At 43.4% G+C, this 26,508-nt stretch overlaps 1 long non-coding RNA gene across 2 annotated transcripts in view; it reads left to right on the forward strand.

The window, feature by feature from the left end:
- LOC311519693 overlaps window positions 1–23,651 on the forward strand; it is a 386,032-nt gene extending 362,381 nt beyond the window's left edge. For both annotated transcript variants that reach the window (XR_014711349.1, XR_014711350.1), the window contains exons 2-4: window positions 12,205–12,371; window positions 19,896–19,966; window positions 20,482–23,651. This is a non-coding gene — a long non-coding RNA (uncharacterized lncRNA). The remainder of the gene's footprint in view (window positions 1–12,204; window positions 12,372–19,895; window positions 19,967–20,481) is intronic.
- Window positions 23,652–26,508: the final 2,857 nt, after the last annotated feature.

Here is a 26,508-nt window from a genome sequence, read left to right on the forward strand (position 1 = left end):
TTATAAGGGAATATTTAAGTGTTTGCTCGGTCACTGTAAATCACCAGACAGGATAGAAGCATTAACTAGCATGAAATAGTAGTTCCTAACTGCCCAACAAAGGAGGCCCATCAACACCAGATGAACATCAGAAAACAGAAGACTTTGTTGATTTGTACCCTTTGCCCCCAGGAAGAGGAGGCGTGGAAATGAATTCCTCCCAACCACTGAATTAGCCACAAGAAGCAGAATGGGGGAAAGCATAAAAAACTCTAACAAGGATGAACAGTATCTTTTATGCTGCTTGGACTTTGAGGGGCAAGGATTACTATGCAAAAGCAAAGGGTCCTGAGGGCATGACCTGGGCTATCCTGAAAGGACACATGGAGCTTGCTTATTATAGAAGTTTCTATTACTTTTTGAAACTTAAGATTGGAACTCATTTGTGTGTATATATGTTTACCTGCTTTAACCTTGCAGGTAACTCTCTTATTTCCTTTTCCTAGTTAATAAATCTTTAGCTAGTTTATTATAGGATTGACTACAAGTGTTGTCTTTGGTGTGAGATCTAAGGTGCAATTGACCTGGGGTAAGTGACTGGCCCTTTGGGACTGGGAGTAACCTGAATATTGTTGTGATTTTTGGTGTAAGGCACCATCTATCACAAAGGTAGACTCACCTGGGTTGCAAGATAGACAGGCGTACCCAAGGGGACTGTCTGTGACTCCATTTTCAGACTGCTATAGTGCCTGAGGAATTTACACTTGATACGTGCTTGGTGAACTCTAAGTATAGAACTCACAGCCAATTTGGGGTTTGTGCCCTGCTTCTTAACAGTCCGCTCTGAGGTTGGTATTCATGCTCTTGACCCACTGCCAGACAGTTTGACAGTCAAGATTTACTAGTGAGTCATGGGGATAAATTTTAGACAGTAGTTTCCCCCTTTTTATGCTCAAAGATCTTGTATGTTTTGCAGGCTATTTGTTTAAAAAATATCCCCAGAATGTAATACCGAGGTATAATAATTAATCATTACAACTGCAACAATTATATCAGACAGGGTGATTACTTCTCAGTAACTGTGCAGCTTCACTATGCTCTGAAGAAATTCATTCCAATAAAAATAGGTATATTATACTTTTCATGATCCCTTCAGATTAAATCTGACTATAATGCAGCCTAAGTGTTAAGCAAAGTGGATACATACATCCCGTTTGTCTTAAATATTTCATATATGAAATCTTAAATGTTCATAAGGATATGAAAACTGATGGAAACTGCATTTCTTTTGGGAGACTACAGAATAAAAGTAGACATGGGTTGCATTTTTAAACTGATTTTGTTTTCTGTTCATATGAGATTTAACTTCAAAACAATCTAAGGCCAGAAGTGTCTTCCATGTATTGGGTATAGAACTGATGGCCAGGACAATACACACTTCACAGCATAGGGAAGTTTTTGTTTTGGTCTGTATCACTGTGAGAGGCTGCTCATCATACCGCTGACAATAATAATCTCCTGCATCAACAGCTTGATTGTAAAGGTGAAATCAGTTCCAGAACCACTGCCGCTGAATCGGCCTGGGAAACCTGTGTGACGGTCAGAAGCTTCATAGATAAGAAGCTTAGGAGCTTCTCCGGGTTTCTGGTGGTACCAGGCTATGTTATCATAAACGCTCGAAGTGGCTTTGCAGATGATAGCAACACTTTCTCCTACACTGACTGATAGGGATGCTGGTGACTGTGTCATTGCTATCTCTCCACTGCAGTCTAGAAGTAGAAAGAAAATGCACTAATAGACAATATTCTGAAATGTACTTTAAATGTACTAGAAGTTAAAACATAGCAGTAATTGCACATTACAGTGCACAACCCAATACGTCATTCTCAGTGTTAATATTTTCATTATCCTACCTCGAATCTCAAAAAACAACATCAAGAAAAATTGTGCATATGGAATCATTTTGGCCATGCTGAGTTACGAGGAGCTCAGAGCCCTGCAGTGAAATCTCAAATGCAGTCTGACAAATTTATAATCCCTGCTCAGAGCAGTAAGGAAATGACACTCAGGGGTGAATATGCAAAATGACTGAGCGATGGAAATTGTTTTTGAGGTGTAGAGTATAGTTTGAAAATGCTGGTATGTGTGGATCATCAGAAGCCAGGGTTTGCCTCGAGAGCAGAATTTAATCAAGCACAGCACAGAAAATGGACCCTTTTCAATTGACACTTATAACCTGTTACCTTTTCAGCTTTCTCACATTGCTTCTTTGTACAACATCAACCGCCCTTCTTTGTTTTTTGTGTGACACATCCTTGCCTAGGAATGAAAATAAAAATATGACAGAGCATATTGACATTCATCACTGACCTAAGCCAAGCTTTTTACATCCCCATGGTAGCCAAAAACTTTATACTATCCTAGAAATTAGAGATGGAAAAGACCTTTGCTGAGTTACCTCCCACTCAAGTTTTAAATATCTCTGCTGATAGCTGTCTTAGGGTAAGCGCTTTTATCTAGTAGTATCTGAAAAAGACATTGAGCAGATCCTGTTGCTATAAATAAAAGTATCTCCATTCACCTTAATGGAGCTACCTTTATCTTGAGCTATACCAGCTGAGGATCTGGCCCACTCAGATAAGAATTATGCTCCTAGTTTAGTTTTAAAAAATGATTGGATTTCCACGCTGTGGAATGAATCGTGCACAGCTGTGGAAGATGAATTTTTGGCTGCATCCATTTTCTTTGTGCCAGCTCGCTCAGTGCAAATGTTGGCTGTAATTTGTTTTGTGAGGTTTGCAAGAAAAGTCAGATAAAAGAAATCGTCCATGTATGGGGTATTGTACAGCTAGAAACCTCGTAAATGGGGATTCTGACTGAGTCTCTTTGTGTCTGATTGGTAAGAGAGCTGTTCTGGTGCTGGGAGGACAAGGATGCTCCAAAGAGTGTCACTGTTCATAAAGCACAGGGCCAATCCACTGGTTTAGGTCAGTTCCACTGAAGTCAATGGGGTTCTGTTTTGCAGCAGTGGCGGACATGACCCACAGGCCATAAAGCTCCACATGCGGAACCAATTAATGACACAGCTGAATGCAGACGGGCTCCAATAGTGCAGTGTCTCAGGCAGGCCATGAGTCAGCTGCTCTTGCGTGGTTTCATCACTGAGCAGCACTCACAGCTTCCCTGGCCTTGCTTGACACTGGGCCTGACGCCACAGCTCTTGCACGGCTTCATGGTGGACTAGCTCTCGTATCCTCTCTTGCAGGCCCTGAAGCAGCAACTCTTGCACAGCCTCATCCTGGAGAGCCATCTGCAGCTGCAGACGCATGATCCGACGTAGCTGTCTTTGCAGGACCTCCACCAGGAAAATCCAATATAGCTGCAAATGTGGGGCCAAAGGCAGCAGCTCTTCAATGGCTTCACCGTGGAGAGCCTCTCTCATCCTGTCTTGCAGGGCCTGATGCAGCAACGCCCGCATGGCCTCATCCTGCAGACACCCTTCCAGCTCCCAGTGCAGTGCCTGACGCAACACCTCTTGGGTGTCCTCATCCTGGAGCACTCCTTGCAGCCACTCACGCGTGGCCAGATACAGGACGTGACACAGCAATTCTTGCCCGGCTTCCCCTTGGAGCAGCTGTTGCATGGGATCGTGCTGGGCACCAGCATCAGCTTCCATTCCCGCCCAGAAAACAGGCGCCATAATGACCGCTGGCTCCTGGGCAGCCTCATATCCCATGGCAGCTCCAGTCACGACTGCTCCAACTGCCTTTTCAGTTCCCTGGTGCATCCACAGTCGTAGCCCTGGCTGCTTGCTCCTGATGCGGTGTTGTGCTCCTGGGTAACACCTGGGTTGTGTCAGCCCTAGCTCGGATCAAGGACTGGCTGGAACTGGGGGAGGTTGAAGGAGACATTAGTTTTATTTGGTACCAGCGAACTGCTGCCAGGCTGCAGGTTTTGAGCCTCAGATCCCGTCTGGAGCCCCAGTGCTGGGGAGGCTGGTTCCTGAGCAGCTTCACGCTCCCTGTCACTTCGCCCAACTGTCAGCTTCTCTCGCCAACTGCCACAGGCCTCCAGAGCCTTCTGCCCAGGCCCTGGGACTCCCCTCTCTACGTCCCCTGCAGGAGTCTCTGCTCCTTTCACCCAGCATGAAATAAAGTTCAGCCAGGTGGGCCAGACGGATATTAGCTCCATCCAGAGAAATGTCCACTAATGTCAATGGAGTCACTTAGGACTCACACTGACTGTGAGAGCAGAACATGGCCCACAGCACCTACAAACAATTGCCTTCCCAAATAATATGGTACTTACAAGAAATGATTAGAGATGGGACAAAACTGGAACTCCACTGTGTGTCTCTAGAGCCTGGAAAGTGGTGGGTCAGATTCAGTGAGGTAGATCCAAAATGTCTTGGTGGTTTTGGTTCCTGACCTGAACCAAACCTCCAAGGGACCACATGTTGGTTCCATTTTGATTGGGCTCCACCATAGGTGTGAACTGATGTGTGAATGGCTGAGGGCTATCAGAAATTAGTAGTACAAAAGGATTACCCGGCCTTTCCCTCCTTTCTTGGCTAGGAGGCTGCACGTTGTTCACTGGGAAAATAAATCACTTTCCTAATCCTTTCTCCTCATCCTCTGCCGTTGCCTCTGGCTCACAGGATGGTCACCAATTACAACTTTCCCTCATTTAAAAAGTAAACAACTGGCAGCTTTACCCTATCTGTAGTAAGCTACGACTAGAATGTGCTTGATAGGCAGGCACTGCTCTGAGAGTGTGTGTGTTTGTGGGGCGGGAGAGGACAAACTGACTTCAGAATCACCACATCCCCACTGTAGTGTGCAGGGAAACCAGGCTTCAATCACCTTTACAGTGATACAGCCTGTCAAGATTCCTCCCCCACTCTGAACTCTAGGGTACAGATGTGGGGACCTGCATGAAAAACCTCCTAAGCTTATCTTTACCAGCTTAGGTCAAAACTTCCCCAAGGTACAAAATATTCCACCCATTGTCCTTGGACTGGCCGCTACCACCACCAAACTAATACTGGTTACTGGGGAAGAGCTGTTTGGACGCGTCCTTCCCCCCAAAATACTTCCCAAAACCTTGCACCCCACTTCCTGGACAAGGTTTGGTAAAAAGCCTCACCAATTTGCCTAGGTGACTACAGACCCAGACCCTTGGATCTTAAGAACAATGAACAATCCTCCCAACACTTGCACCCCCCCTTTCCTGGGAAATGTTGGATAAAAAGCCTCACCAATTTGCATAGGTGACCACAGACCCAAACCCTTGGATCTGAGAACAATGAAAAAGCATTCAGTTTCTTACAAGAAGACTTTTAATAAAAATAGAAGTAAATAGAAATAAAGAAATCCCCCCTGTAAAATCAGGATGGTAGATATCTTACAGGGTAATTAGATTCAAAAACATAGAGAACCCCTCTAGGCAAAACCTTAAGTTACAAAAAAGATACACAGACAGAAATAGTTATTCTATTCAGCACAATTCTTTTCTCAGCCATTTAAAGAAATCATAATCTAACACATACCTAGCTAGATTACTTACTAAAAGTTCTAAGACTCCATTCCTGGTCTATCCCCGGCAAAGACCCAGCATACAGACCGACACAGACCCTTTGTTTCTCTCCCTCCTCCCAGCTTTTGAAAGTATCTTGTCTCCTCATTGGTCATTTTGGTCAGGTGCCAGCGAGGTTACCTCTAGCTTCTTAACCCTTTACAGGTGAGAGGAGCTTTCCCCTGGCCAGGAGGGATTTCAAAGGGGTTTACCCTTCCCTTTATATTTATGACACAGCCTGTTTCCTTGGGCACAACCATCCTGCTCCCACCTCCTCCCCATCCCTCCCTGCTCCCTTTGGGAATGTTACGCTACTGTCACAGAGAGAGCAGTCCCTGGGTTATGCATGGACTGCAGGTGAGCCTGGCCCTAGTGCAGCGTGCTCCATGAGGCAGAATGAAGCTCTGGGGAAAGTCTACTAGGCCTTGAGGCCTGTTGGCCGCAGAGAACTGGAGATGGTTGAGCTTTCAGATTAACCAGAGCCACATTTCCTGAGAGAGGAGTCCAGGCAAGTTTATATTCAGATCACTGGATTATTCCTTCCAGCGCAAAAGTAACTAGCTCTGCACACATGCACTCACGAACAGAATTTTCCGCTGGTTTCTCTTTTGGAAAAAACAACCTCTTTTCCATTGCTAGTGTATATTCACGGGTCTCAGATTTTCCCAATATCACCTAGTTAAAGTATTGCCTGATTAGTTGCAAATTTAAGGAACAAAGTAGAGAGTTAAACATCAGTTAATTTGTTTTCCCAGGTGAAATGTTTTATTTTCTCAAGAGGGGATAAAACCCTAGATCCTTCCATGGAACTGACTTTCAGGCAGGGAGACTGTTCAGGAACAGCTGAGATCGCTTGAGAGAAAACAATGCAAAATGTTATATGGTTTACTGTGCATGCATGTCTGAGAGGGGATGTGCTGTAGAGCTGAGAAGTGCCCCCCGTGTAACTGCTATAGAACAGATGGCCCGGGCAGAACATACTGTGTGTCTGGGAGTGGTTTTTGTATTGGTCTGTATCACTGTGAGTGGGGTACGATCACTTTGCTGGCAGTAATAATCTCCAGCATCATCATTTTCGACACTGCTGATTGTGAAAGTGAAGTCTGTCCCATAGCCACTGCTGCTGAACCGGGCTGGGACCCCAGTGTGGCGATTAGAAACTTCATAGATAAGAAGCTTAGGAGCAGCTCCGGATTTCTGCTGGTACCAGTTCAAGTCATCATCAATGTCTGTATCAGACTGGCATTTGATAGTAACAGTTTCTCCAGTGAGGACTGAGAGAGACTCTGGAGACTGAGTCAACACAACCTGCCCACTGGAGTCTAGATGTGGAAAGAAAATGCGCAAGGGTCACACATGGTTTGGAAATTCACTTTGCAAAAGTTTAAAGAGACTAGAAATTAAACATACCAATGATTCAGCGCAACAGCAGCTGAACCACTAAATGGTTGCCACATTTCACACGTTCATTACCCCTCCTACCTTGAATCCACAGCAAGAGCATGAAAACAAGTAGCATCCGCGATCTCATGCTGCCTGTTACCTGGCTTGCTAGAAACTCCCCAATGAAATATGCAGTGCAGGCTGCTGGATTTATACCGACCGCTCAGTGCAGCAAGGCGATAGCACTGGGTGTGACTAGGCAAAGTGACTGCACGGTTTAAGCTGCCTCTGAGTTTCAGGACAGAGTCCGGAAATATTAATGCTTCCAGGAGCTTATATTGCTGGGCGAGTCTATGGCAAAGCGACACTTAGCAATGATATTGAAGAACCATCCGAGCTTTTCATGGAACTGATCCTGTGAGGTGCTGACTCACCTCAACTCCTGTTGCTGCAGTTGCTCAGCACCTCACCGGGGCCAGCCTGCACATCTCCAGCCATATGGAATCCTTCTACAACAAGCCAACCCTCATGTAGAGTAAGAAGCATCCTCCGTTAGTGGTACAATTTTTAGCATATTGAAATTCATGTCTGTGGCGGTTCAATACAAGACAGGACACGGCTTTAGGCAAGCAAGCAGGCTGGTCTGCTGATGGGATTTCCCTGTCAGCTTTTCCACCTCTTTTATTTCTCTCCCCCCTGCGCATCACATACCCCAACAGACCGCAAAAGGCATCAACAAAGGAAATAATATGACTTTGATTAATATTCCTATTTACTAGCCTCTATCTACTACAATCTTTATTCTCAGGCCTTGAGTTTCGGCCGAGGAAGCTTCCCACGGCTGATGTCCTTATTTTGACTTTCCAGATGGTCCATGTTTTCATGGTCCATGTCCTTGGATAGAACAGAGCAATGTATGCATTGCTCCTACACAACAGTCAGGGTGTGCCCTGACTGTTTCCAGGTGCATGAACGCTACATGAACCCTTCACATGTCTAAGGTAAGTGAACGTATTTACCCTCCCAATACAGCCTCACATGCATAAAAATCATAGAAATCAGAGGGACGAAAGACCTGAGTCATCTAGCCCAGTTCAGCATGTGCTTAATTGCTTTACTGAATAGGGGCTGGATTACTCAGCTGCTTAAAGTTAAGCAGATGCTTAAGTGTTTTGCTGAACTGGGCCCCTAATTCAGTTTCCAGGCATGCACTTTCTCTTCTTTCCAGATGTGGTCACCCATCTGTGTTATTAAAGAAAAAACACACCAAGGCGCTGTAAGACAGAACCTACTTGTGAGTTTCCCAGAGTTTTAAACGTTGTCAATCTATCCAGAGTGCAAACATGGGCCAACGCTTGCTGTCTTGTAGCGGACAGCCAAACAGCATGGATGCTTAACAAACATAATGATAGTACAGTTTTTCTTCCCATTGTGATTTCACTATAGAAATCTTGGCTGGTTCTCTCTTCTGGTGATCGGATGATCTTCAGAGAATGTGTGAAGAACCCCAGAACACCCAGGGCATGCTTGCCCAAATGAAGGAACGGGTTGTGTGTATTGACCTTGGATTTTCCTTGCAATTAATACAGGATCCTGAAAATTACAGAGAGATAAATATGAGCCAATAGAAATGACCCCTCTGCTCTTCTAGTCAGGGGAATGGGATTAAGAAACCAGTAAGAGATGAGATTTTCTCTCAGTCTGTAGGTCCTTTTGTGATCAACTTTAGCGAAATAGTTTCTACCTATGCTCCTAGCCCCCAAACTTGCTGTTAGCAGGGGGATCTGGGGATTGAATTTTTAAAGGACTCATTTAGGCCCTAATCCTGCAAAACATTGATGTGTCTAACTTGAAGTGAGGAGTCTCATTGATTGAAATTATGTGTACGTTTAAGTGTTTTACTGGATCAGGGCCTAACCTGGACCTATTACTCTATACTTGGCTGTCTGCAGATCCATACACATTGTCCCTCAGTAACCCCTTCTCTCAGGTACTGAAGGAAGGGCCTAGGAAATTTAGGGCATATAACCCAGGAATGCCTTACCATTCATTTTCCCCTATGCCCCAGTTTTATACCCCCCACTTCTCTAACGCTGTAATGAATTGTCATGACAAAGGTTCCCTGCCCACCTCATTCACCCCTCAATCTTGGTGAGTTTTGGCATGGGAGGTCAGGCTCTGATAGAGCATTATATTGAAAGATTTTGGTTTGTATGGAAGCTGCAAGGTAGCCTGCATGTTGTCTTTGACCAGCCTGGAAAAGGAAGAGAGAAAATGAATTCTGTGTAGGGAAGGATGGGGACATGCTATCCCTCCAAGTGAAAAGGAATAGAAACCTGCTGCCTGGCGCAGCTGGATGCAAAGTAAATCATGATTCAGAAGTCACCTCTGTGATAAAAGCTAGGGGTGCCTTGTCAGTGCATGGCACCGCGGAACAGTTCCATCAGAGATGGTGCAAATCCTGATCCTTCCTACAAATTAACGTAATTCTGTCTATTTACACCTGCTGCATCTTACTGCACTTCAGGCAGCTGCGTTTTGGCGATGAGTGAAGAGAAGCAGATTCCTACAGACAAAGCTCTGTGCACCCCAGGGCAAACTAGGCCTAAATTCTATGGCATGGATCCTACATACCACAACGTAATGCTGCTGCAAATGGGGGATTCTGCTGCAGCTTCTTTTAAAAAAAAAATCACACCATTAGAGTTTTGCAGTTTGATCAGTTCAATATAATACAGCTTTGGTTTTTAGACAATTATATATCTTAGTAGAACAAACAACTGTATAGGAAAATAACCATCATCACTTACTGGTAGATGTGTAAATACAATGTTGTTTTTTGTAATAGACAATCTGGAGTTCTTTGTAAAACTGACTTATGTAATATACTATTAATTTCAAAAATGCAGAAATCAATTACTGGCTTGGCTTCTTGGCATGGCTGCTCAGGGGATAAACCACAAAAGACCATGTGTTTGACACAACACACTTGTAGACACAGGCATTGTCACTAGGGAAAATACTGATTTCTAGTCCGATTGCACCACTTAGTGGTTAGTGTGAGTGAATCTGGCAGTAATGCCATTTACTTCCTATGCGTCTGGCTTTTTCAGCTATGTATGGTGTGTGCCAGCTCAGTTTCCAATGGCGGATTGTTTCCTCAATCAAGATTGGAACAAAAGTAACCTAGTTTTGATTAATTTTTGCAGTCTGCGGGGGAGTTATACCAAGAGAGAACAAAATCCTGGTTTGGTTCAGCTAAACAACCTTGCTTCCAATTCCTCTGAGAATGAGCTGATGAATTATATCTATGAGTGTCTCATTACTGTAGGGATAAATTGAAAGCCTTTAGCAAATCTTTTTTTGAAACAATTGCCTTAGAGGTCAAATAATAAGATGGCTGCACTACCTAGCTACAAACGTTGGAGAGAGGAGCCACATCAAATGCATCTGTAAAATAACGTTGCTTCTACATTAGTTGCTCCGATGCTAATTATTAAAAAACGAAGCTAAGATTTATAACAGCTCAGGAGGATTGTGGAACGTACTCATTATTATATGTAAATCTGAGGCTGGCCTGAATGATGGTCAACAGGATTCCTGTTTGCTTCACAGCTATGTGATCAAGAGGAAGCAGATATATTTGGGTCCCATCAAGCACAGGAACTGAAGGGCCATATGTGCATTTGTAATTCTATGGGAATAATTTAGTAGGTAGGTGACTCTGGCTTTGCATTGACATATTCAGTTATGTCCACAAGAAAATACAGAAGCATTTTACTTCATCCCATGTATGAACAATGAGTACTGGTTTGTCATAATTCGCTAGTTCCTAGCATTTGTTCGCGTTTATCGGGGAAAAAAAATCCAAGCTCTGATGAGCTACCACAAAAGAGCAACACAATTTATTTCTAAGCTCTATCAGTCTGTTATTATAAGTGTAATATTTGCCCCCAAACACACCCCAAAATGTAGTACTGTTTGTGTTTTTGCCTAGACATTAAAGCTTATGTGTGGCCAATTTTCAAAAAGAGCTGCCTAAAGTTAGACTCCTAACCCCATATTGAGGTACCTAAATCAATGGCTTGATTTTTCAAAAATGGTGGGCAGGCAGCAGTTCCTCTTCAACTCTGTGGCTACTGCCAGTTGACTGGGACTTTGATAAAGCAGGCCACTTACCTACGTGCCTGAAACTGGATTTAGGAACTTAACCGTAGTCACCTTTAAAAAAAAAACTCTTGGCCTTGACTATGCACTTCTGTGCATAAGGAAAAGTTGCTCTATTTTCAAAAAGAGCAGGAGGACTTGTGGCACCTTAGAGACAAACAAATTTATTTGAGCATAAGCTTTCGTGAGCTACAGCTCACTTCATCGGGGCATGCAGTAGAAAATACAGCGGGGAGATTTATATACACAGAGAACAGGAAACAATGGGTGTTACCATACACACTGTAACAAGAGTGATCAGGTAAGGTGAGCTATTACCGGGGTGGGGTAGGTGGCAGGGATCACTTGTGTAGTGATAATCAAGGTGGGCCATTTCTAGCAGTTGACAAGAACGTCTGGGGAACAGTGTGTGTGTGTGGGGGGGGAATAAACATGGGGAAATAGTTTTACTGTGTGTAATGACCCATCCACTCCCAGTCTTTATTTATTCATATATAATTTGATTTATTTATTCATTTATTTATTTAGTCTTCATTAATTTATTCAAGCCTAAATTAATTGTATCCAGTTAATTGTACCCAGACTGGGAGTGGATGGGTCATTACACAAAGTAAAACTATTTCCTTATGTTTATTCCCCCCTCCCTCCCCCTCCCAACTGTTCCTCAGATGTTCTTGTCAACTGCTGGAAATGGCCCACCTTGATTATCACTACAAAAGGTCCCTCCTCCCCCACAGCTCTCCTGCTGATAATAGCTCACCTTAGCTGATCACTCTCGTTACAGTGTGTATGGTAACACCCATTGTTTCATGTTCTCTATGTATATAAATCTTCCCACTGTATTTTCCATTGCATGCATCCAATGAAGTGAGCTGTAGCTCACGGAAGCTTATGCTCAAATATATTGGTTAGTCTCTAAGGTGCCACAAGTACTCCTTTTCTTTTTGCGGATACAGACTAACACGGCTGCTACTCTGAAATCTATTTTCAAAGTACCTCATCCTGCAGTTGTGTTAGGCAAACTCCCATTGATGTGATTTTGTGTTTTGTTTGTTGCCCTGTATGCACAGAATAGTCATGTACAATTCATGGTTTCAACAGGAAACCAGGCAGGGTTTGAGCCTGAATGTCGAAACAGAACCACTCCAAAGCTGTGAGCCTGCACATCTCATTTCACCCTGGATTACATTCTCCCTACTGGATAGAGATGATGGACAATGGAAGCACTGACCGGAAACTACAAGGCTATTAATGGAAGCAACTGAATAGTAAGTATAGTTCTGCTTGGTGCATGCTGTTTTTGTTTCTCAGATGCTTTTTAGTCCACGGATATAGGTAAATTTGTTGTTGATGTCTCTGGCTCATTTAAAAAACAAACAAAACCAGCCCTTGGTGATGTATCCTTTTTCTGGTCAGCTGGGGCTTGGTGTATCTGAGTCTTGTTGTTTGTCTTTTCAAGGCTCATCCTGCCCGATGATGCGCATCTCCTGGGAGATACTGAGTGTGAGCAACACCCACTGAAGTCAAAGGGCCAATCCTCTGCTAGTGTAAATCAGTGGAGCTCCATTTAACTGTGTGAAGCTTTGCTGATTTATGCCAGCTGAGGATCTGGCCTCAGTGCATTGGAAGGTGCTTAGGAATTTCTGGGAAGTCTTCAGCACCTCCCAGTATTGGGCCCTAACACACCCTATCCTCTCCATAATTGGGCCAAATCACCAGCACTGTAATACATAGTGAACAGAAGAAGGAGCTGTTTTTACTGGTCTGTATCACCGTAAGGACTGGAAGTTCCTACTTTGCTCACAATAATAATCTCCAATATCGGCAACGTCAACCCTGTTGACTGTGAGAATTAAATCGTTCCCAGATCGACTGCCACTGAACCGTTCTGGAACCCCAGAGGGACGAGTAGAGACAGCATAAATAAGAAGCTTAGGTGGTTGTCCTGATTTCTGCTGGTACCAAGCTACATAGGTGACAGGGTCAGAACTAGCTTTGCAGTTTATTGTGATTTTGTCTCCTGGAGTCACTGTCAGGGATTCTGGTGACTGAGTCATCACAATCTGCTCACTGGAGCCTGGAGGAAGGAAGAGAGTGAAAATAGAAAGGCAACTGAATTGCTGATAGTGTCTGTCTGTTATGAAGTATCACAATGCTCTTTACAGAGGTGTAAAGCATGAGAGAGAGCAATTTATAGACACTTCTTTTGTAGAGGCAGAAAATGATTTCCAGAGTTGGATACAGTGACTCATGCAGGCAGAAAATTTTTTCATACTTTCAGTGGATCATTTATCTCTACTACCAAGGGAATTCAGTATTATACTACTGACAGGTTTCAGAGTAGCAGCCATGTTAGTCTGTATTCGCAAAAAGAAAAGGAGGACTTGTGGCACCTTAGAGACTAACTCATTACATTTTCAGTTAATTTAAGGAGCTGAGATTTCCCCTCCTCCAATTTAGTACAAACTTCTCACCCAGTTTATATTATCCTTACCCTCCATACAGAGTAGTAGCAGGCAGAGAAAATTCATATGGGAGGTCATCTTGCTAGGTCCTGGACTGTGCTGATCAGTACATTGTAAAAGGAGGCGACATTTATCACTGCAGCGCAGCGAGGAAATAACTTGGGTTGCTGTATGCAAAGTTTTTGATCTATGTAAATATAATTGTGCACTTACTGTTGCTCTCTCTGGTAGTACAGCTGTGATCCCTTCTTCCTCTCATTGTTGGCTCTGGTCATACAAATATCTTACCGCACAATTATGACAGGTTTCTTGTTCGAGGGGATGACGTAATGCTCCAGCTATATCGGCACATCTTGTACGTTCAGTAGGCAGCCATTCTGTTAGGTTCTGCCCCGAGTGACATATCCCAGGACCAGTTCTTGTTTTCTGCTCTGCCCCCACTTGCCCTTTGCATGCAATTGCCACATGGAGTCCTCATACAGCAGGTCTCTATGCTGCATGGCGGGGGTCACGTACTCCCTACATATCCTCCTGAATCCACCCTGTGCTTTTGTGCAATTGAACCAACCTAGTTCTGCTGCCCGAGAGCCCCCTGTAGTCATGGCACCCATGGCATGAGTCGCTCCTTGGGCACAGCGTCCATGTGTGCTCTCACATTCTTCAATACGGAACCAATGGGGGCAGCCAAATGGAATTGTAAGTCTGTTGAATGCCATGACTGAGCTTTCGGTCAGCTGACTCGTGCTGAGTATCGGCTGGCCAATGCTTGGCTTCTGGTTTTATGCAAGTGCCTATTACTGAACGGTCAAAAAGGGATTTCCAAGCCCCAAGAGAGCATTCCACCTAATGAATAGTTGGGTATGGTCTGTGTAAACACGTGGCCTCCTCCCAAGCAGCCCCATGGGGCCTAAGAGCAGCTGTCTTGATTCCTCAAATAAACTCAATACAGCCTTCAAAGTATAATAATTGCCCTTTTGTAGGGTTAATTTATTACCAAACGTCCCACTTATCATAAACCAGAATCCCACTGGCACAGCCCAAAACATACATTCCAGAAGGAACTCAAATATGAAATTGCAGAACTACTAAATGTGATATGTACAATATCACTTCGATCAACCTATGGACCAGATGACTGGAGGGTAGCTAATGTGATGCTAACTTTTTAAAAAGGCTCCAGAGGTGATCCTGGCAATTACAGGACAGGAAGCTTAACTTTGCTATCAGGCAAATTCGTTGAAACTGTAGTAAAGAACACAATGATCAGACACATTGATGAAAACGAACCGTTGGGGAAGAGGCAACGTGGTTTTTGGAAAGGGAAATCATGCCTGATCAATCTATTAGAATCCTTTGAGGGAGGTCATCAAACACATGGACAAGGATGATCCAGTATATATAGTATATTTTGATAATGGCTCTCACCAAAGGCCCATAAGCAAAGTAAGCAGTCATGGGATAAAAGGAAAGGTCCTCTCATGTAACTCAGTAACTGCTTAGAAGACACAATCCAAAGGGGAGGAATAAATGGTCAGTTTTCAGAATGGAGAGAGGTAACTAGTGGGGAAAATTTGTAAAAGGTGACCCTCTGACTGCCTTCTGCTTTCACCAGCCTGATCTGGCTCCCCTGAGCAATGAGGGGGCCCTCACCACACCCTCCTCCAGGGACAGCCCCTCCATGAAGCTCTCGATCTGAGCTCTCTTTATTCTCAGGACTCTGGACTCTCCCTTGTTTTATACTCTCCCTCTAAGCTCTGTCTCTCTCTTGGGACTCTGGGTTCTGAACGCCCCTCTCAGGATTCTGAATTCTCATTTATAACTCCCAGGCCCAGCCCCACCCTCCTCAGTCCCCAAATTAGGGTGCACCTGGACTGGAACAGTTTCATTTAGTGCGCTGGCTACCGTGCTACTGTCTATCAGTTGTGTGACCTGTATGGAAAATCCTGGGGGATGGTCTTATTTAGGACTTTGGAATAACCAAAAGAAGAAACATCCCCATCAGTAGAGCCAGCTGAATTTTTCCAAGCTAGACAGGGAGGGATACAGGCTGTTCCACCCTGGGGTTTGAATATCTGAGATTTGCAACCCTCTAGACAAGCTTTACTAGATGTGCTAAGGAGTCCATGGATTGGGTTTAATATTTACCATCCTCAGCACTGCCAACCCCAGGCATTCAGGAATCATGATCTGGGTCCTAAAAAAATCACAAGATTTCATTTAAAATCATAAGACTTTTAAAAAGAGCAACTCCTGGATTCTTGTCATTTGCTTTCTGGTGTTGCAGCCTTTTGAGTTCATATTTTCAAGTTTTCCTCCACAGCCATGAGGGATAAAAACTTACTTTTTTTAGAAAATGAAGGTTGAGGTTTTTGCCTAATCACAGGAATCCAGGAGCTGGGGCTTTTAGAAAAGCACTAAGTAGCGTAAGACTCATAATAAAATTGTGAGTGTTGGCAGCACTACATCCTGTCCTTCTCTGTTCTAATCTGGCTAGACACTTGAAATCAATGAAATTTAGAAGCCTAAAGACCTTTGAGGATTTAGACCTAAAAAACTAATTTGTTTAGTAAATCACAAAGCGCTTGCTTCAGTGAAGTTATTTTTGGAAAGCAACTATCCGGTGCTTTCAAACAGAAGGATGCCCAAGACTTCCTTGCCAGAGAGTTGCTGTGGTTAGAGATGATAAATGAACAGAGCTACAGTCTCAATTTACTGCCAGTGCCACAGAGCGGGTGAAGAGACCTAATGCTACCTGGCATCATCACCAACAGACTGCACATTGAAACAAAAATGTTACACTATAAGTGTATGGGTTCTCCTTAAGGACTCTTTGTCTTTGCAACTTACTCCCCACCAAGTTCAAAAGCACCCAAACTGATTGCTCCAATGCACATTTATTTGAACAAGAATTTGGGGAAGGCTGGGGCAATCCGGGGTAGGAGACAGCGTCTGTCCAATGTGAGGAGTGGGCGCTCTGGTATGAAATATGTTTGCTGACTGGGGTTTGTTAAATGGTGGCGGTACGGGCTGGAAGAAAGGAAGTGTGCAGCTGTTTTGTCGTAATTATTTTTCGATCGCACTGTTAGTTAATGACAAGGGCCTGGGATACTGAATTGTCATTATTTCATATTGGGCTTTACATCCGAATAAATAAGTGAGTCATATGCTATTTAAATCTAATTAGTAAAATGCAAATCTAAGGGGGTAGTAGCAATGGCATAGTGTGTTTTGCAAATTATGTTTAAATTATGAATTATGTGCTTTGTCAAAGTCAGATTCAGGACTCACATAATTTGTCAGACCACTCTGTTTATTAGCAAAGCGCTTTGCCAATGCACCCAGATATGTGAGTCCCTGCAAAAGCTCAAGCTAACTTATTTATATAGACAAGCCAAAGCCAATTTAACATAAGAGACAAAAGGAAACAGAAACTGACAAATATACATACATATCTTATTTGCATACTAATGTTTACCAATCTGCTAGCTCAGTAGGAGCTCTAAGTTAATTAGTTTGAGGACCCATTGTCTCACACTCCTTAATGTTTCTCTTCCTGACAACTATATTTCAACAAACCCTTCAAGTAGCATTTCTTTAATGAATTAAAATTTCAATATGATTCATTCTACTTTCACAGCTTCTATCTTTTCCATTTCTCTAAATGTTCTGCTACAGTTATTGCACAGAACTTTAGGCTTGGCAATTCAGTCATTAGATGAGAGATTATTTTATGCATATAGTCTGAGCCCAATCTAGAGGCTATTGAAATCAATAGAAAAACTCTCAGTGACTTCAATGGGCTTTGGATCAGGGCCTGGAGCCCAGATCCTCAAAGGTATTTAGGCATCTAAATCCCATTGATTTCAATGGGACTTAGTGCTTTCAGAGGAGTGAATTCCCATATCTTACAACCCATTAGCATGGAACTTATTAACTGTCATGTATGGAAAGATATGCAAATCTGAGCTGGTCTCAACAGGTTTCCTATATGCTTTATAGCTATATGATCAAGAGGAAAGAGGTGTACATTTTCTTAGCGTATGCACAATGTGCCTCAGATGGCACGTGACCAGGATTCATCACCGAATTTGGTCTACTGGTTGGATTATTAGCTTCCCCATCTTGGCCCAGGTACTAAGGGGTACTGCGACATGATTCTGCGAACGCTGATCCATGCCCCCCACAGATGCACATGAGACTCGGAATCATGACGCATGAGAAACCATTGCAAGAGTTCTACAGGAATCAATCAGTGGCTTTATACTATTGAAATAATCAGCTAATTCCCAGAGCTGATTGACTTTTTCAATTATTTGTTTTCCATTTAAAAAAATGGCCTGTTTTCTAAACTGAAAATATTCAGGAAAATGTTCCAATTTTTTGATGAAATCAGAAAATGAAAAATTAGTGCTTTGGGGTTTTGTTTTCAGTTTGTCAATTTTCCTTCCCCTGCTCTCCCTCTTTTATTTTTTTTTCTATTTTACTTCTTTTTAGTGGAAAATGGGAGAAAAGTGTGTGTGGGAGGGGAGTCTCTGTGTGTGTGTGTGTGAGAGAGAGAGAGAGAGAGAAAACAAACCACCAGAAAAAATATATTGAAAACAAAAAAATTCTAGAAACATTTAAATCTAATGAGCATAGCCCCCCGGCTCATATGAGGCCAGTTTGTGTGATGTTGCTTGGGATGGGCAGGAACAGAGGAGCATAAATTGAGAGACCCTTGTGGCCTCTAGTCAGGAATGGGTTCTCCCTTGCTAGGCGAGCAATTCAGACTGATCACTTGGCCCTTCCATGGAGTCTCCTCCCTAATCCCTGACACCCCATGTTCCTGGAAAGGAGGGAATGATTCATCACAAACAGCTCCCCAAGCCGTACACTAGGTTAATGCTCTCTCCAGGTGATATTTTATGCAGTAGGGGATCCCAGATACCTTAGTTCCCAATCCTTCCAGGTGCTGGGAATGGAGGGCCCTGAGCACCTGAAGACTGGGCTCTTGGTCAATAAAATGAAGAATACTTCAAATGCCTAGAAGCAGCTCTGCCCATCGGCTCCAAGTCTGTATTCCCCAACCAGGTGCCACTGAGCTAATATGCCTTTGGGAGGACAGATGTTTCCCAGCGCAGCTGAGATTGTAGGCGGAGGCTGTTTTTGACTTGGATGGGAGGTTGTTCAATGCCTTGGGCAAGTCACATGGGGATCTGAGATGGGAATCATACCCCAAGTGTCTGAGCTCCAAAGTACAATGCCTGCCTCCGCCTCCACAGCCAATCAGGTTCACGTGGCAGTGAAACTGGGAAGGGTCTGTTGATCCGAGATGGCAGGTGGGTTGGAGGCTCAGGGGGCTTCAACTGAGGGCCAAGGCATGGAATTGGCTGTTATATGGCCTACTACCATGTGCTGAGTAGCTGAAGTAGACTCCAAGGAAGGGCTTTGTAGCTGCCCCTCATGCTTATGGGGAGAATGGTGTCTCCCTTTCCCCCGATGTGTCTGCCCAGCGTCCAACCTCACCACTTGGTGTAGGTGTCACGCTTTGGCATTGGGCCTAAGTTTTCTGTCTCACAGACTCATCTGTATGGTGTGGTCATGAGAAACCAGAGATTTGATACTTAACCCGCAAGAGACTTGAAAGAACATCATGCCAAAAATAAAACAATTTCACCCCAGTCAAATTAGAATATGGAAATACAACCCAGCCTACGGAGTCCACCCCTCTCATCTTGGAAGAAAACTAAATGTTTAAAACACAATAAATAATAACAATGATCAACACTTTCTTATAGGAAGGCAATTGCAGGGAGGTTTTTGTGCTGGTCTATATCGCTGTGCGACAGAGGTGCTATTATATTGCTGACAATATATTCTCCATCATTATCTGCTGCCACCCTACTGATGGTAAAAGTGAAGTGAATGCCAGTCCAACTACCACGGTACTGGTCTGAGATCTCAGAAGGGTGGGAGGAAGAGCTGTAGCCAGGAGCTTAGCAATTTCTCCTGATTTCTGTTGGTATCAGGCTATGGTATCAAGCATTACCAATGCTTGAACTGGCTTTGCAGTTGATGGTGGCTGTCCCCTCGAGACTCTGACAGGGATTCTAGAATCTGAGTCATCACTTTCTGCCCATTGAGTCATCACTTTCTGCACACTCTAGATATATAGAGAGAATGCTTAGATACAAATAAAATATGGAGGGGAAAGACTTGTTTAATTCATTGACACATAGGTATAAAGGATCGATCATGTTCTCTGATTAGGGCTAGGAAGCAATTTTAGCTTTTGGAGCAAGTTTTAATTTTAATCAATAAGCAATTCTTTCTCTACCCTGAACCCAGAGCAGCAGTAACCAGATACAGTGAGCGGGAAATGTTATCTTGGAGGATCTTCACTGATAGAGCCTGGAGATGTGAGTCTAAAGTCCAAAATTAAGTATTTATAGCTGCTGGGGTCAATACTGTGAATATGCAAAGTAATGGCTCAATATAATAAGCGCTCGCTGTGTCATGGTGCCTAGCACTTTTGAGCTGATTTGGGTGTATAATTCTAGTAACATCTCATATTCCCATTCGTGTTCAGCCCTGTACGCGTTGTTGTTCAAACACGACTGCTGAGCGTTCACATGGTGCCCTCTAGTTGTGGCCGGGATGATGTTCAGTTTATTTAGCAGCGATGTTGCAAAAACTCCCATTTAAAAGGCAGTGACCTCTCAAAAGAGCATATTGCATGAAAATTAAAAATGGAAGATTTAATACAAATGCTGGTGCAGATTACAACAGTGAAATGATACACAAACAACAATTTTACATGATCCCAGGGCCATTTGTTTCCCCTTCCTGTGCCACTTGTCCTAATGTGTTATGGAGAGAGTTTTATTATTTTCCCTGTACATTTTTTAATCAGTGCTTTCTCCATCACCTGCAGGACGATGAATATCACAAAGCCAAGAAAAAAGAACATGTTAACCGGAGATATATGTAACCAAAGTTACAGCGCGGCAAAAAGGAGAAATGGAAAAAGGAAGTGGAAAAAACAAACCCAAAAGCCACAGGACAGCCCTTATTCTGCTGTGCTGAGTGCCAAAAAGAGAATTAATGAGAAGAGGAGGAGAGGGGACCAAATAACTGAAAAGCCTACGTTCTATTGACCTCAGATCTTCTTTCCCTGTTTATTCTGTTACAAACGGTAACTGTTCCCAAAAATCTCTGACAGAAATGACTCCCCAAACCGGAGAGTCCCCTTACATGAGTCCATCATTGGAAGTATTTTCAAATTGAACTGCTCGAATCCACTGGTTCTGACACATCCACAGCTGCTTGCTTCTGCTATAACACCCAGAAGCCTATGGCTTCAAGGGGGTTTTGTACTGGTCCGTAGCACTGTGAATGGGTTGGCAACATCATTTCCACAGTAGTATTCTTCTGCATCATCAGCCTGCACATTGCTAATGGGGAGCGTGAAGTCCTTCCCACTGCAATGGCCACTGAAAGGGACCCCAGTGAAATGCTTTTTAGCCATAAAAATGGTGAGTTTGGGAACCTCTCCTGAGCTAAGCTGAGAGAAGTTCATTGGATTGCTAACAGAAGTGGAAGCCTTGCACTGAATGGTGATCATTTCTCCTGGAAGCAATGTCACAGAAGCAGTCGTTTGGTAACAATTTGCCTGCTGGATTCTAGAAAAGTGGGAGGAAAAAAAAGGCTTTTAATGAAAATCTGTTTGGAACATCTGTCTCAGAGGTTGTGAATGAAAAATGACTGAGCTACTGACCTTCAAACATGGGCAGCAAGATCAAATGCGTTTGTGAAATCCTATTTCTTGTACAGTATATTCATTTTTCTGACACTGATTGTTAATATTAAGTCCAGGATCAACAACTAAGTAGAAGGATTTGAAACAAATTCACTGTCTTATAGAATAACATGCAAATCTCAGGCTGACTGGCTTTTTGATTGTGTCATGGCTACATAGACAAGAGGAAGAAGATACTTGTGAGTTTTGGTAGTGTCAAGCATGAGAAACCATGAGACATGATGGTTGCTCATTAATAGCCCATGCTGAGCACTGTGTCCAGCAAAGTATGTAAACCTATCTTTAACTTTAGTCCTGTTGAAGTCAATAGAAAGTCCATAGTCTTCATCTGATTGACTAAGGAACTCATCCTACAAAGTAATAAGCATTCTGACCCTCATCCAGTAAAGCTTGCTAGCAAACACTGAGCTTTAAATGTGACTAGTCCCAGTGCATCAAGACTTCAGTGGATCTCCTAACATTGGATTGAGGCATAAATGGGAATGCTTCAGACCGATGCAACTCTGGCTGTAGAGTGCTGATGAATCCAGATTAGTCCAGAAACAATAGGGGAGGATATTCTAAACCGTCCTGTGTTTGGATTGGAAACACTGACAGCTGTATGGTACTTAGAGACTCCCTGCAGTTGAATGTCAGTTGAGAATTTATTTGTTTTAATGAGAAATAAACAATGTCCAAGTTCTGATGTGCCGCTGTAAACGCTCAACATGTGTATTTTCATAGCTAGAATTAAATTAATCCCAAATGAGTGCACAAACTGCCCCCCTCCATTTTATAGACAACGCTGTGCTCAGATTATGTGCACTCATATCACTCAAATGCCACAGGCCACTGATTCAGTGCAGTCTGGGAGCATCCAGTAGGAGGCGCTCAGCATCTGGAAAGATTGGGCCCATCATCATTAAAAGGAGGAATATTTCTAACTCCAAAGAGCCGTAAAGACATGTATGTGCCCCAATGTACATTTAGGGGGTGCGTCTGCCTGAGATGTTTATAAAGTTCTAGGGCCTTGGGGTAGGAAGGAAATGTCTGGATCTGAAGTCAGAATCCTCTGCCCGCCCATGAAAGTGTTTAAACTCTAACTGTTGTGTCTGCCATAGTTTCACCTCCACGATTTTCTCCGCAGGGATTCGGTATATTTGTGAGGCTGGTATAAGGTGGATGGCTTTGGAATGAACGTGAAAGTTCAAATAAACCTAAAAGTGTGGAAAGTTGGGTATTCACAAACACCACTGAAAACTTGGGCCAAAATGTTCTCGCTGGTAGGAAATGGTGTGATAATGAATAAGGGCCACATGTATCTGAGAGATTCTGTCCCTCCCAGGTCTCTTACTGAAAAACAATGTTTTCCAAACAAGCTGAATGAATAAAAAAATCTGACTCCAAATAATTTGTTACATTACAGGTGGGTTAGAAACAGCCACCACCACTTCCTTCTGCTTCACCATGTGTTTGCTGTGGCTCTGAACAGGTTTTAGTATTGAACTGTATCACTGTGAGAGGACGGCTGTAGTCTTGTCCACAATAGTATTCTCCTGCATCTTCCACATGCACCCCAGTAATGGTGAATGTGAAGTCAGTGCCGCTGTATCTACCACTGAACCGATCGGGGACCCCAGTTTGCCGGCTGGTTACATCATAGATGAGGAGCTTGGGATTTTGTCCCGATTTAAACTGGTATAAGCTCATATCATTACTCATGGAGCTGGACGCCTTGCACTGAATGGTGACCGTCTCTCCTGGAAGCACCATCACAGAAGCAGGTGTCTGAGTGATAACAATCTGCCCGCTGGATTCTAGGAAAGTGGGAGAAAGAAAAAGCCTTTTAGTGAATCTGACTTTGAAATAACAGCCTTAAAGTTTGGATAGTAAGATGTCTGTTCTGCCTACCTTCAAACACAGAAAAGAGGAGCCAGATCAAATGCATTTGTAAAATCATCTTGCTTCTTTATTTGTGGCACTGCTCAATATTATTAAACTGCAGCAGAGGTTTATAACTACACAGCCGAACTATAGCTCTTTTTAACGGTCAGATATGGAAAGCTATGTAAATATGGGGGGGAGGGCAGAATTCTGTCTGAGGCTTCCTGTCTACATCATGGCTGTTTTATCAAGAGGAAACAGATGCATGTCACTGTCAGCATCACCAAGGATGACCAACGTCTAACGCAAACATGTGTGCATGGTCCGGTATAAATGGGAATCATTTTGTAGATTTGGTGACTCTGAATGTTTAATACTCAAATACCATGTGAAGTCCCCAAAACCAATAGGAAGATTTTCAATATAACCCAGTGATTCAACCGTAAATCTTGGCCTTGATACTTTAAAGTAGACAAATAAAACATCCAAGTTCTGATGATTTAGTTTTCCAAATAGAATCACTTAATAGGAACAGAATGTACATTGTGTCCTCAAGACAAAAACTGGCATTCTCTCGCACACAAGACATTATTGCTGGTCATTAAGAGAGTGGGACCCCCACATTGCCCAGGGAAGTTAACAGAAAGACTTGGATTGGGCTTAATGGGCTTAATGTTTATCTTCATATGCAGTGCAACGTTCCTGAAGGGGCTCAGATACCAGGGGGAAGACTGTTTTTACAGAACAAATAGGAAGAGATGGGCCATGCCTTGAACAGCTTCCAATCTGCTGCACAAAGGATGGGCATGGAAAATAGTTGCTCTGCTTAGAAAGGGTCCAGTTCTCCAGCTGGGACTTAGGCAAATATCTCAGTGATTTCAACACTTTTTCCTAACTCAAGACAGCAGAGCATGTATTAATCGAACAGTGTGCTTTTGAATCAGCACAGTATGAATGACCATATTTGCTGATACATTTTCTTAGCCATCATCTGACCCTCCTTCTATAGCATGAGTATGTAGATCATTAACTCTTTTAAGTTGATTATTAGTTCAGCTTTAGACTATATTTCCTTCTGTGAAAGTCCCTGGCTTATGGATGCCTGATCCAGTTCTAACTGGCTTCTACTGTACGCTCATTAGATCCAGTTTCATTGCTCAGTAAGGACCAACTCCTGTTGAACCCAATGATAAAATGTCTGTTGACATCAGTGATAGAGGAGTAGGCCCTAAAAAAACAAAATAGTCTTAAAAAATCAGTGCTTTGTGTGCCCACAGCAGTGATGTAGATGTTCATTGTGAAGCTTTGGTATGCTTGAAACTGAATTTGTGTTTCAAGTGTTCTGTCATCAAGTCACTCTTCAATAGCAAAGGTCACCGGGGTCAGTATTTGTTGCTCGGCACCTGGAAAGATTGTTCCTTAGTCAATAGAGTGAGGAATAAGAAAAGGAGTACTTGTGGCACCTTAGAGACTAACCAATTTATTTGAGCATAAGCTTTCGTGAGCTACAGCTCAGCATCCGATGAAGTGAGCTGTAGCTCACGAAAGCTCATGCTCAAATAAATTGGTTAGTCTCTAAGGTGCCACAAGTCCTCCTTTTCTTTTTGCGAATACAGACTAACACGGCTGTTACTCTGAAACCTGTCAGAGTGAGGAATGTTTCTAACTGATAGGAACAACTCTGTTCTGCATGTGAGATCTTGACGCCTAAGCGCATTGAATGGGTGTATCTAAGCTGATGCGCTTTTGGAAGAGGGAAGGATCCTGGCACAGCTACCCTTCTGGGCAGACACTGCTTTGGCCTCAGATGCATGTGGAGTTCCAGTGCATTGGCACACGCAAAGCACAAGTGGATCTGAGATCAGAATCACATGCCAGCTGTTTCTGCTCTACGTATTTTGTGCTTCACTCATACACATACGTCACTGGAAACCCCAGGGTTTATTGTGAAGTCTCACAAACATTAGTCTTGAATTGAATGTTAAAATAAACTTCATCCTTGGAGCCTGGCTCTCCTCTGCTGTGCCCCTGTGCTGTCATTGACACCTGTGCCAGGTGAGTGATGATGGTGGAAAGCTCTACCCAATCTGAAGAGCAGTGTTTGCTGCACATGTTGCACTGGTGTAAACCAGGACAGAGGATGAAAAGTTGGGGAGAATTAGACCCCCAGGGGACAGACTGTGAGTTGCGCACAACTGCTGTTGAGTGCAGCAGAGGTGGGGCTGCCAGGAATTTTGCCACATGGCCCCAGCACAAGTTAGAGCAGTCTGGGAGCTGCCAGCTGTCTGTGCTGAGTGGCTGTCTGTTTAAAGCGGTAACATGCAAAGCAATGGATCGATCTAACTGTCATTCTTTGTGTTTCACAATGCATATCGCCTTAGATCTGATTTGGCTATATGATGCCAGTAATGTGTCTGCTACCCATTGGTGATTAGCAATGTACACACTGTATTGCTGGGAGAATTAATGTTCCCATGGTGTCTTCTAGTGATGATAATGGGGCTCAACTTAATTATCACAGATTTTTTAAAAACTCCGATTTATAGGACATCAACCCCTGAGAATGCTCATTGGAAGAGATGGGTCAGAACAGAAGAATTGAAATTGGGCCAGATTACAGTAAAATTAGAATCTTCCCATTGGCATTTTTTCCCCCAAACATAAAAATATTGTTGGGTTCTTCTATTTGTTAAATTGTTTTGTTTTTTTAAAAACTTTCCCCTGACTACAGCCAGATTTGAATCAGGCCCTTAACTCCTCTGGTCCCAATGCACAAAGTCAGTCACTGCTCTGAGAATAGCAATGCTGAGCATAGCTTTTAAAGGTGCCACCTGAGATCTCTGTGTCTGTCACGGTCCAGGAACAGAAGTAGGGTAATGATCACCATGGAAAATAAATACAAAGTGTCTAAAGGTTCTGGACAGAGGGTAGGAGTTGGAAGTGAGAAAGGGCAGAGATATGAGAGAAGGAAAATGAGAAGAGAAAGGAGAGGTCTCTCAGGCAGCAGATACAGTCTGAGCCACCTTTGTGCTCTCCTGGGACTAGAAGGGAATTCCCTGTTCTGGGCTCAGTGCTGTCTGCAGTGAAGAGTCAATGAGGAAACTGATCCTGTCAGTGCACACAGCCCTTGGAAATAAGCAGGGACAAAACCAGTCAGAGACTTGACATACTGGGAAGAGAAAGAGCCAGTAACCACGCACTGATAGGAAGAGGTGCATTGACCAGGCAGTTGCTACAGTGGTTCACGGTGTGCTTATACAACATTGAAACTATGATAAA

The sequence above is a fragment of the Lepidochelys olivacea genome (assembly GCF_965140295.1).
Source record: "Lepidochelys olivacea isolate rLepOli2 genome assembly, chromosome: 4".
Lineage (NCBI taxonomy): Eukaryota > Metazoa > Chordata > Testudines > Cheloniidae > Lepidochelys > Lepidochelys olivacea.